At 45.8% G+C, this 12,579-nt stretch overlaps 1 long non-coding RNA gene across 1 annotated transcript; it reads left to right on the plus strand.

Annotated features, from left to right (window-relative positions):
• Positions 1–4,486: 4,486 nt before the first annotated feature.
• On the plus strand, positions 4,487–12,302 carry LOC149121182 (uncharacterized). Its single transcript, XR_016223773.1, has 2 exons — positions 4,487–4,859; positions 6,911–12,302. It is a non-coding gene; the product is annotated as an uncharacterized LOC149121182 (long non-coding RNA).
• Positions 12,303–12,579: the final 277 nt, after the last annotated feature.

Consider the following 12,579-nt stretch of genomic DNA (forward strand, 5'->3'; position numbering starts at 1 on the left):
CGGCACACCGTGCTGATCCGATGGCAGGAGCCAGGTGCTTCTCCTGGTCTCCCATGGGGTGCAGGGCCCAAGCACCTGGGCCATCCTCCACTGCACTCCCTGGCCACAGCAGAGAGCTGGCCTGGAAGAGGGGCAACCGGGAAAGGATCCGGCGCCCCGACCGGGACTAGAACCTGGTGTGCCGGCGCTGCTAGACGGAGGATTAGCCTAGTGAGCCGCGGCGCCGGGCAAACAGTGCGTATTTCATGGCCTTGTTTCAGTGTTAGCTCCTCTGTGACACACACCTTCCCCGTCTCCTTGAGTTGAATGAACACTTCCTACAGCACTATTCCTACCTTCATTAGTGCACCATCACTTTAACAGCCACATATACATTAATATTTAATATACAAATAATTCTGAGTGCTCTCCTAGTCACCATAGATTCTGAAAGCTACCAGCAGCTGCTCATAAACCCTAACTGAGTACTGACAACGGTTACTGAATGGATAAAGCCCGGGTACCTGAATTTACAGCAGCATTAGCTCTCTGCTGTGGCCTGGGAGTGCAGTAGAGGATGGGCCAAGTGCTTGGGCCCTGCACCCGCATGGGAGACCAGGAGAAGCACCTGGCTCCTGGCTTCAGATCGGTGCAGCGCCGGCCGTGGTGGCCATGTGGGGAGTGAACCAATGGAAGGAAGACCTTTCTTTCTGTCTCTCTCTCTCTCACTAACTCTGCCAAAAAAAAATAATAATGAATTTGGAAGGGAAAACGAAACTCCTAGTTATGACAGCAAAAAATGACAGCTCTCAGTAGGAAGAAGGTAAAAAGCAAATAAAACAGAAGTAACTAAAAATGCCAGCTGGGGACTTTTTTGCTGTGCAAACATCCCATTTATTGCAGTGTAACCTAAGGCAGCACTGTCACTGCACAATACAAAATAATACAAAATAATACTGTTACTGCACAATACAAAATAATACTAAGATAATGGCCCTGTATCGTTATGAAAGCATTGACCGTTTGTTCTACATAGAGTACGTACATCTTTATGCATGGTGGCATAAAGATAGATATGCAGATCAATGGTATAGAATTAACAGTCTGGAAATAAACCCATGTATCATGTATTTACAGTCAATTTGTTATATTTTCAAAATATTTATCTATTTTATTTGGAAGGCAGAACTGCACAGAGAGAGAGAGAGAGAGAGAGGGAGAATGACTCTTCTGACTCTTCTATCCACTGGTTCACACCCCAAAAGTCTGCAATGGCAAGGCTCAGCCAGGCTGAAGCCAGGAGCTTCATTTAGTCTCCCGCATGAGTACAAGGGCCCGAGCACTTCAGCCATCTTCAGTTGCTTTCCCAGGCTTATTAGCAGGGAACTGGATCACAAGTGGGTGCCGTGGGGGATACCAGTATCACAGTCAGTGGCTTAATCCACTACACCACACCAGACTTGTCAATTTTTGACACAGGTAGCAAGACTATTCAACAAATGGTGCTGAAGAAGTTGGGGGGGCACTGCCAGAAGTGCCAGCATCCCACATGGGCGCTAGTTCCGAAACCTGGCTGCTCCACTTCTGATCCGGCTCTCTCCTGTGGTCTGGGAAAGCAAGGGAAGAGGGCAGGGCCCAGGTCCTGCCCTGGAAGAGGCTCCTGGCTCCGGGTCGGCACAGCTCCTTCCATTGCAGCCAACTGGGGAGTGAACCAGTGGATGGAAGAACTATCTGCCTCTCCTTCTCTAAGTCTTTCAAACAAATAAATAAATATTTAAAAAAATAAAAGTTGGGGCTGGCGCCACGGCTCAATAGACTAATCCTCCGCCTGCAGTGCCGGCACACCGGGTTCTAGTCCTGGTCGGGGTGCCGGATTCTGTCCTGGTTGCCCCTCTTCCAGGCCAGCTCTCTGCTGTGGCCCGGGAAGGCAGTGGAGGGTGGCCCAAGTGCTTGGGCCCTGCACCGACATGGGAGACCAGGAGGAAGCACCTGGCTCCTACCTTTGGATTAGCACAGTGCGCCGGCCGCAGCGGCCACTGGGGGGTGAACTAATAGAAAAGGAAGACCTTTCTCTCTGTCTCTCTCTCTCACTGTCCACTCTGCCTGTCAATAAATAAATAAATAAAAATAAAAGTTGGATATTCACATACAGAAGAATGAAGTTGGTTTCTTACTTCATACCCTTTACAGAAATTAACTCAAAATGGATCAAAGACCTCAGTGCAACAGCTAAAAACAGTAAGTCTCTCCCAAGAAAGCTTAAGTATCAATCTTTATGACCTTGGAGCTGGCAATGGATTTTTATATGTAATACCAAATATATAAGCAACAAAAGAAAAAGTAAATTTGAATTCATCAAAGGACTCTATCAAGAAAGTAAAAAGACAACCCAAAGAATGGGCGAATACATTTGTAAATCACGTATCTGGTAAGGGTCTAGTAGCCACAGTACGTAATCCTGCAACTCAACAACGAGAAGACAAACAGCCCAATTTTACAATGATCAAATGACTTTGAATAGCCATTAAGCACATGAAAAGATACTCACATCATTGGTTAATAGGAAAACACAAAGTAAAATGGCCGTAAGATACCTCTTTGTACCTACTAGGATGGCTATCATTTTAAAAATTGGAGATTCAAGTCTTGGCAAGGATGTAGAGGAATGTGGACCCCTGTGCACTGCTGACAAATGGTGCTGCTGCTAGCAAAACAGTCCGGCTGTTCCTCAGAAACCTGCACAGTTACCACGTGACCTAACAATTCCACTCTGAAGAACTGCAAACATTTATTCATGCCAAAAAACTGTACACAAATGTTCGTAGCACTATTATTTATAATAACCAAAAGGTGAAAACAACCCAAATGTCAATCAGTGATGAATGGATTTAATAAATGTTCATGTTTTGCTGCATCTACGTCAGTTTTGCTCTTCAAGAAATAAAATATTCCAGGTACAAGTGAAGGCCCTTTTGTACCCCTCCTGGATCCCACCCCTCCCTCCTGCCCTCCAGGGGCAGTCACTACCCCAGACTTGTTTGGGAATCTCTTCCATTTGTTTTTTATGTTTTAGATGCTTGAATAAGTAATACGTGTTATTTTGAGTTTTAGAAATTAAGGTATACTGTACTTTGCACTCAATATTTTAAATTGTAAAATGTGTTACCTAATTTTAAGCTCTTTAAGGCATAGGTGTTACGACAGTTGGATCTGAACTGGTTAAGACACAGGCGCCCCAAAACTGGAGGCCTGGGTTCAGCTCCTCACTTTGCTCCAGATTCCAGGCTCCTGTTCATGTGCCACCCATGTGGGAAACCTGGATTGAATTTCTGGCTCCTGGCTTTGGCCTAGCCCAGTCTCAGCTGTTGCAGGCATTTGGAGAATGAGCCAGTGGATGGGAAATCTTTCTCTGCCTTTCGAATTTGGGGCCGGGAGCAACTTTTTCGACATGTGCGCTGGCTGGGAGTGTGGTGCACATCTTTCCCCCTCGCTCTCTGTGATGCTCACATGGTCAGTCTCAGGAACTCCAAGATGGGCTAGAGGTTTGGCTCTCATTAGAATTCTGTGCACCTGAGCGGGCAAGTGGCATCCTCCTGGCTGAATGCTCCTCCCTCGCTCACGGCCTTTCCCTGGGTGGTATTTTCTGCTGTTGGCCTTTATGCTTCAGTGTGGGTTCTTACTTTTCCCTGTGAATCACTGTGTCAACATAGGTGTGGATGGTTAAGTAAACACAGAGATACAGGAGCTGAATCTGAACCCGTAGGAATGCCCGATTCTCACCACTAACGCTAAAGACCTGCAGATTTGGACTGTTTCTTCCTGGCTTCTTTCATGGTAGATATTGAACTTGGAAGTCGAGAAACGGATACACGTAGAGGAAGCTGGGGGATGCTCACCCTATCTGCAGTAAAAGTTTGCTTCTGAGTAGCCAGGATACACGGGAAGCACTTTAAAGAAACAAAGAGCATACCTAATGATACTCAGGTAGAACAGGTCACCACGCCTTCGCCTGCCTTCGGAATACCTGCCCAAGTGTGCTGCTTTGAACTCTCAGTTAAAAGGAAACCTGAATAATTAGCATGCAGCTTCCTAACTCAGGAGATCAAGATCGGCGAAGTTCATTCCAATGTTAATCTAAGGGTGTTTGAAGCTTCTTTTAGCTTTAAAATGCCTTGAAGTGGCCAACCTCCCAGCTCCACAAATAAGTGTTTGGTGAGGAATTTTCAGCTTCATTTGTTTTCATACAGTTAATAGTTTCTACTAATGATTATTGCTTGTTAAAAGAAGTTCAAGGCAAATAGGAAATGTTTGTTTGAATGGGCTCTAACAATCCCCAACTTACTCATAAGTACTCATTGTCTGCTCTTGGTTAACATGTTAGGGACAAGAGCTCCCGGTTTCTGTCTGATAATACCTTGTATTTGAAAGCATACTTAGTGTTTACTTATCATCTGGTTTTAATGTGGTGCAGTCACAATACAGACAAGAGTAGTCAGGGGCCCACCTTTTGGGCTACACCCATTAACACAAAAGCTGTAATGTTTTCTGAAATGCCTTCATTTAATTACCAGCTATGCTGAACTTTTCACAGGTTGCCTCAATAGTGAGTCACTTAAATAAAAACCCACCAGTGTGTACAGCAGAACAAAGAGCGTGAAAGAAGTCTCAGCCTTGAGACGGATATGGAGTTTTCAAAAGGGACAAAGAAGTAACCTTTTGCTGACTCCCCAGCCCGTGGAAGAGCTGTAGGAAAAACACCAGAGAGGCTGCCACCAAGTCCACGTGAACAGAAAACGAGCCTTCGGCAGGTGTGCATGCTGCTCGTACACTGAACACATTGACTCCTTTGATCTCGTCTCTGCAAAGACTTTCTTTCCCAGGTAGGCTGTAACAACTGTTCTTAAAGGTACAGCTTCCCCTTCTGGAAATTTCTTGATATCTTATTTGTTTTTGCTTAAGACAAGACAAACTTCCATTAACATAATTTGAGAAGCAATTATTGGCCATTGTGAGAATATTTGTTTTGCTTTTAGCATTTCTCCTATTCAGATAAATTTACAAACTTCTGTTAAGCTTTATGACAGGCAGAATTATGCTTCTCCTTATAAGCATAATTTTCTTCTAAGACTGTGCAATATTATATAATAATTAAGTTTCACTAATCAACAAGTGTATGTAGTAGGCCTACTGTATGTTCAAGACTAGGCTACCTATGACGTTTCGTACAAGCAAGACAAGATATGGCCTTCAAGGAGATTCCAGTCGAGTTAGTGAATGGCTCTAGCCTACATGTGTATTAACATAGTATGTCTACAACTAGATATCCAGGACATCAATGTAACAGCTATACAGATTGTCAACAATGGTAAAAAGTCATTTTTGGAGGGAAAGAACACTGCAAAGTGTTCTTAGTGGTTTCACTTTTTACCAGGTTTTGTCTACACCGCATTCAAGGCCAAGGATCCCCATCCCTGCATCCCCCTGCTGGGCTCACAGGCCAACCTGAGCCTCACGGCCCTCCCTCTGCCTCTCTCAGATCTCAGCTTCTTTGAGCTCACCCGCACTGCACCCAGCACCATCTGCCTTACTCTCCTGCCCCTAACTCTGAAGTGGTTCAGGCCGTCAACTGAAAAAGGCTCTAGTTCTTTAGTATAAGACCTGTCCCTCATGACCCATGCTTATCTCCTGCATCTCTCCCTTTGGGATTTTATGCTTTAATAACACTGGCTTTTTGCTCATTTGTTTCAAATTTGCATGCTTTTTAAAAGAATTTATTTTGGGGCTGGCGCTATGACATAGCACGTAAAGCCACTGCCTGCAGGGCTGGTTATCCTATACAGGCACTGGTTCGAGTCCTGGCTGCTCCACTTCCAATCCAGCTCTCTGCTATGGCCTGGGAAAGCAGTAGAAGAAGGCCTAAGTGCTTGGGCCCCTGGATTCGCATGGGAGATTCGGAGGAAGCACCTGGCTTCTGGCTTTGAATCGGCACAGCTCTGGCCATTGTGGCCATTTGGGGAGTGAACCAGGGATGGAAGACTTCTCTCTTTTCCTCTGCCTCTCTGCCTTTTCAAATAAATAAATAAGTCTTTTAAAATATTTATTTTGAAGGCAGAGTCAGACAGAGCTCCTGTCTGCTGGTTCATTCCCAATGCCCACAACAGCTGGGGCTGGGCCAGGCCAAAGCTCAGAGCTGGGGAACTCAATCCAGGTCTCTCACACTGATGGCAGGAACCCAGCCACTTGAGTCAGCGCCTGCTGCCTTTGAGGATGCCCATGAGCAGGAAGCTGGACTTAGCGTCGGAGCTGGGACTCCAACCAGACACACTGGTATGGGGTGGGGTACTGCAGCAGTGTCTAACCACACCGATGCCTGCCCGTTGGCTGTGGGGTAATGTGCATGTGCCACGCCTTTCTTCTCGTCGGGTTCCCAGCGCTGCCCTTTCAATGAATCAGATCATGGCTAATTCTGAGGTTCCAGGCCCCAGTGCAGGCATCACCCTCTCCCGAGGTCCTGGTCTGAACTTGAAAGGCCCTTTCCCTAGGGTGATGTAAGTCTATAAATCTTCAGTTCACACATGTTCCTCACACATTATACTCTAGGTATACCCTGAGCACCTGTCTAGGTTTGTGTCATCTGGAAAGTAAACAGAATGCAAACCTTTGCAGGCACTCTGGAGTGAACATTTTAATAGTCCAGTTGGTGGGTTTTTTTTTTTTTTTTTTTTTTTTTTTCCCTGTTTACAGCTTTACTACATTTTAGCTAAGTGCCCTTGGGCAAATCACTTGCCTCTTTGAAACAAGCTTTCATCTTTACCATGAAAGTAGTAACAATGGCTAACACTTATCAGGCACCTGCTAGGTTCTAAGCATTCTTCTAAGCATATTGTGCTTACAACCAGAGGCTGACCTCATTGTCATCCTCATTTTACAGATCAGAAGAATAAAAGCAGGCAAACGTGAGCCATTCCGCATTACTGAGCGGGGAGGCTCGACTTCCACGCTGAGCAGTCCCACTCCAGGATCCACACTTTGGTCTCCCCGATTCTGCTACCTCTCCCACGCCAGGCTATGGGGAGGACATCCATGGGGCCGCTTTGCAAAGCACGTCATGTTGTGCAAGTGGTTGGAAGAATGGCTATTTTTGGAGCATGAGTATGTGTTATGACACAGGACAAAGTAATTTGCACAAATGAACAAATTCAAATGCTAGGTATGACTGTCATCTCCACTAAAGATGACGTAATCAAGGCAAAGGAAGGTAGTGCAGTGGAAGGGCCCGGACCCAGAGTACAGCGGTTTAGTTCTCCACGGGGCTACATTCTAACGATCAGAATTGTGTCCATGCCCTCCCTAGAGACGAACTTCGTCACAAGAACGTTCCCGCTTACTTTGCGTGTGTCAGAAATCACATGCTTTCATCAAGGCAGGCTTATTCTACTTGGAAGCAAAAGCAAGTGTTACAAAGCAGAACGTACCTGCCCTGGGAGCAAGGCCTTTCAGGAGCAGCGCCTGTCGATCCCCTGCCTGCCTCCTTACTGTGCACCTGCTCAAAGACGGAGACGCACCTACAGGACACGCACTTGCACCTCTGCTGCTCTTAGTTCCAGGAGCCCAGGAAACGTCCGACTGATGCAGAAGTCGAAGCGTCCAGTTCATGACTACCTAATTATTTACTTCTTAAATAAGATATCTAGAATCATATCCTCTGCTGGAGAACAACAGCCTGAGAGATGACCAGAGACATTTCTATAAAAAAAAGTTCTAATTTGAGATCCACAGTCTAGTGGAAACAGGCAGATATGAGCTCCAAACACCCTATGGTGGTGGGGTTGGGTGAGAAAATAGAGCGATTTCATTTTAGTGCTGGTTTTTAACATTTAATTTCCTTTTATAAAAGCAGTTTGACCTTTGTGGAACATGGGGAAATGTAAAAGGACTGCAATGAATACATTGCGCAACCACCCTTCCAGAATGATCTTCCGCAGAGGTCCTTGGAGCAGCCCGCCCGCCTGAGTCCTACTCAGCTGCCTGCGATGGGTGGGCCGGTGACTTCTGGGCACGCTCAGCGACCCTCCTGCTTCAGAGGCCTGCGGGATGACCCCGTCCCTCGCAGCTATGTAAGTGGCATGATGTGGCATGTTTATCTAGCAGCTTGCTACGTGATTAATATGTGAGGTTCCTTTTCAAGGCTGTTTGTTTCTGTTGGACTGTAAGTGTTAAAAATAATATAAGGTCAAATTCCATAGGAAAGCAGGGTTCTGATTGAATTTCCAGCTCCAAAGTCTGGACCAAAGCCAGCAGGGTCTGGGAAGGCAGCAAGGATGGTGTGCCTTACACTGCACAAGTCCAGAGTGACTACCAGGGTTGACTAACTGGACGTGAGGATAGGTTTGGAAAGGCATTCCAGCCAGACTAATGAGCAAGCGGGCTGATGCGACGGAGACAGGGGGAATATACGCCACCTCTCTGCAAAGAGCTTAAAGAATGCACTGGGAAAAAGACAGAATTAGACATGTGCTGGAGCCATCGCAATATCTGCTTCACTGTACACTGCTTAAAAATACCCGCAGAAGGGGCCGGTGCTGTGGTGTAGCGGGTAAAGCTACCGCCTGCAAGTGCCTGCATCCCATATGGGTGCTGGTTCGAGTCCCAGCTACTCCACTTCTGATCCAGCTCTCTGCTATGGCCTGGGAAAGCAGTACCAGACGGCCCAAGTCCTTGGGCCCCTGCACCTGCATGGGAGACCTGGAAGAAGCTCCTGGCTCCTGGCTTCGGATTGGCGCAATTGCAGCCAACTGGGGAGTGAGCCAGCGGATGGAAGACCTCTCTGTCTCTGCCTGCCTCTCTCTCTCTCTCTCTCTGCCTCTCCTTTTCTCTCTGTGTAACTCTGACTTTCAAATAAATAAGTTTAAAAAATCTTTAAAAAAATATCTGTGGAAGAATTCTTAAAAGTGCTCTGAGTTAAATTAAGAGTCCAAGCCCTAAATATACACATATTATATATATATATATTTAGCTATATATTTTGATGCAATTTATGGTAGACAATGTTGTCTCTCAGCCCATTTTAGAGTATGAATTAAAGCTTGAATTCTGTTTAAAAAAAATAAAAAAAAAAATGCAAGATGTCCCCAAAATGGCACTAGTCTGATTTGAAGGTCTGAAAGGACCAGTTTCCTACCTTGTGAATTCCCTTGGTAAAACAGTCAGCAAAACACACATATTCACAGTGACACATGTGGAGTTGACAGCACTGTTGCCCAATCTGCCAAAGAACACCACCCTCACCAAATGGGCCGCGACTGCGAATGCACTTCTGTGGACAGCAACTTCTCCGTGTGGCTCAAACCATGGAGATCGTGACCACAGCGTGGCCGCCCTCTTACCCCATGTGTGCCTGTGGGAGTTCGGTTCTCACTTGAATTTCTACCCTGGAATCCTTCCTGTCTGTCCTCTGCCCGGAACGTCCTCCTCTTCAGCTTTCAAGGCGAGGCAGACTATTATTGCCTACAGAAAATCTCCATTCCCCATCCCCCTTTCTTCCCAAAGAGAAGTATTCTCCCCTCAGCCACAGGGGTCCACAGGACCCAGAACTGTTCCTCCTCACTGTATTTGCCACTTTATATCCTAATGAGTATGTATCTGTCCTTCTCTCAGATTAAGTGTAAGCTTCTTGAAGACAGGGACTGACTTACTTATCCTGTAATATCCACTCCCTGTGCTGAAGAAATCAATGCAAAGTCGGGCCAACACTGTTGGCATTTAAATATATTTTTAAACCAAAGAATTTTCAAAGCAGAACTTTTTCTCTGGGAAAGAAAATGCATTCTTCAAAAAATTTATGCTTCTTATAAGGGCACTTTGACTAGTTTGTGGAGAAATGGAACAAAAAGTTAAGTTTATTTTGGTGTAAAACAATTTTGAAATTCATGCATAGCTTTGTCATAATATGTTTCCCATGAGTTTTTTGGAGACCCCTCATATTTGTCTACATTGCCCACAATGTGGAGATGAGTTTCCCCCTACATCTACAGATCAATTTTTATTATTAAGAGATTGGATATGCTATGTTGCATCCATTTATGCAGACAGTATGTGTTGACTACCTACTATGGCATTGCTGAAATTTTCATCAGTATTGGTTCCTCATTTTCCAAAATGATGATAAATTATAATAGCCACTACCACCATCATTTGCACAGTGTTTGATGATTTACAAAACATTTTACAGTCAGTACTCCATCAAATCTTTCCAAATGTATGAAGTGGATAGTATTACTATTATCTTAACTTTTAAACCCTTCCCTGGATTCCCAGCTAACTTCCTTGAAGCATACTGAAGCATACTGCATTTCACCAGGTGGAATTATAAAGCCAAAGGAACCTTCAAGGAACCACGTCTGGGGCAGGCATTTAGTCTAATGTTTAATAAGCCAGTAAGACACCCACACTCCACAATGGAGTTTGAGGATTTGAGTCCTGGTTCAGCTCCTGAGTCCAGCTTCCTGCTAATGCAGGCCCTGGGAGGAAGGAGAGGATAACTCAAGGGATTGGGCTCCTGCCAACCCACATGTGAGACCCAGATTGAGTCTTGGCTTGGCCCTGCCCTGGCTCTTGCAGGCATTTGGGGAGTGAACCAGCAGATGGGAACACTCTGTGATCTCTCTAATTAATCAAAAAGAAAGATCATCCACCCACTCCTTCCTCTTACAAATGAGCTGACTGGCAAGTCAAATAAGATCTGGACGGCAAAGCGACTGCTCTGTCACACGCAGTCAGCAAACCGGAGCAGAATCTGCCTTCCGAGTTCTGGTCAGTGTCCCAGTCACTACCCATAATGCCTTCAAAAAGGCTGACCACATCACCTCATTTTTGAGGGCTTCTGTTGATTCCTTTTTCAGGGGGTCAGCTTTGCCCCCCTCTTTGCTCATGGCGTAGCGCTCTTCCCGACGCGTGCGCCCGTCTACTGCTTCGCCTGCTTTCGCCTTCCGAGGGGGAGCTTCTGCAGACCTACGGCGTGCACGACAACTTTCTCCAGGCTGTTTTCTCCCTGGTCGATTTTATCTCTCATTAATTTTTCCCCCAAATTTCCTGATTTCCCAGCTTTTTAGTTTTTGTTGTCAATATTCAGACAGTTAGTTGGACAATTTTCAGGCATTGACCCAAAGGTCTGATGAGACCTGGGGAATGGGATTACGTGAGAGCCATTACCCAATATTCTCTCCCTGCTGAGTGCGGAGGGTTTTAGACTAGAACGAGTGGTTGGTGTGACTCCTTTGTTGACAGATGAAACTTGCCCAGAGTTACCCAGCCCGGATCCAAACCCGGGGTTCCAGCCACGGTCCTTCCACCACCTGGTCCTGGGACGCTGTCATCTGGAGCAAGATCTCCATCCAAGGTCTGGGATGCTGGCCGAGTCCAGAGTCAGGAAAGCAAGGCATGCATGCTGACGCAGACCTTGAACTTGATCATCCTAACTGCTCAAAGTTTTAAATAATTTTAGAATCTTGTTTATGAAAACTGGCCTTAATTTGCCACTAAACCGGGAGCAGTGTTGTGAAGAGGCTGGCAAAACCTCTCTCCCTTTCCCAATGGACCAAATTACTAGGAATTTATTCTTCTGAAGGCAAACAATCTCTATATGATCATGTTGAAGCACTACATATAGTTTTGTCTTTAAATACAAGCCCCATTATTCCTTCCGTGATGTCTTATAGGAAAATGCTGATAGTTCCTCAGCTGAAACTGGCTGAATTTAACTTGCGAACCCTTTAAAATTTATTTACAAGATTTGAGAATAGAGCTTGATTTTATAAAAAATTTGGTTCTGTAAGGCAGACTCTCTTGCTTTGACTTAGGATTCCTAGATTCAGACTGAAACTTTCCAGACTTGAGTGGGCTCACGTTTTTGTAGCTTAATTGTGAATCATCTTTCACTTCGGAGATTTACAGACGGCCTAAAGACCTGAATCTGCGGTCACCTCCCTCCCCAGGGAAAGCCTCTCGATGAGCCTTATTACGGCTGTTCCTAATGGATTAGAACAAACAGCTTCATAACGTTTAAACAGGACAAATACTGTCGCAAGGAAAACAGCGTTTCCCTCCAAGAGCGTTTGGAAGCCGTGTTAAAGCATCTGGCCCCAGCAGGCCAAACCTCTCAAGCGCAATGGGCAGCAAATCAGAACCAGAGCAGTGGGCCTGTAGTTCTCCTGTTTTGCTTCATTCTAGTTGATTCTTTCGGCAAAGTCTAGCCAAAACAGCCGTGCTCTGAAGTTCTGTAAATTTAAGCTTTTAATTAGATTAAAAAAAAAAAAAAAAAAAAAGACTTTCACGGCTCTTGTCAAGTGCTTGCTTTGCTTTGAAAGAAAGTTGTGGTCCGGGCCGGCGCCACGGCTCACTAGGCTAATCCTCCGCCTTGCGGCGCCAGCACACCGGGTTCTAGTCCCGGTCGGGGCGCCAGATTCTGTCCCGGTTGCCCCTCTTCCACGCCAGCTCTCTGCTGTGGCCAGGGAGTGCAGTGGAGGATGGCCCAAGTGCTTGGGCCCTGCACCCCATGGGAGACCAGGAGAAGTACCCGGCTCCTGCCATCGGATCAGCGTG

This window comes from Oryctolagus cuniculus, chromosome 17, assembly GCF_051225735.1.
Source record: "Oryctolagus cuniculus isolate XC-2025 breed Fujian yellow rabbit chromosome 17, ASM5122573v1, whole genome shotgun sequence".
In the NCBI taxonomy this organism is placed as follows: domain Eukaryota; kingdom Metazoa; phylum Chordata; class Mammalia; order Lagomorpha; family Leporidae; genus Oryctolagus; species Oryctolagus cuniculus.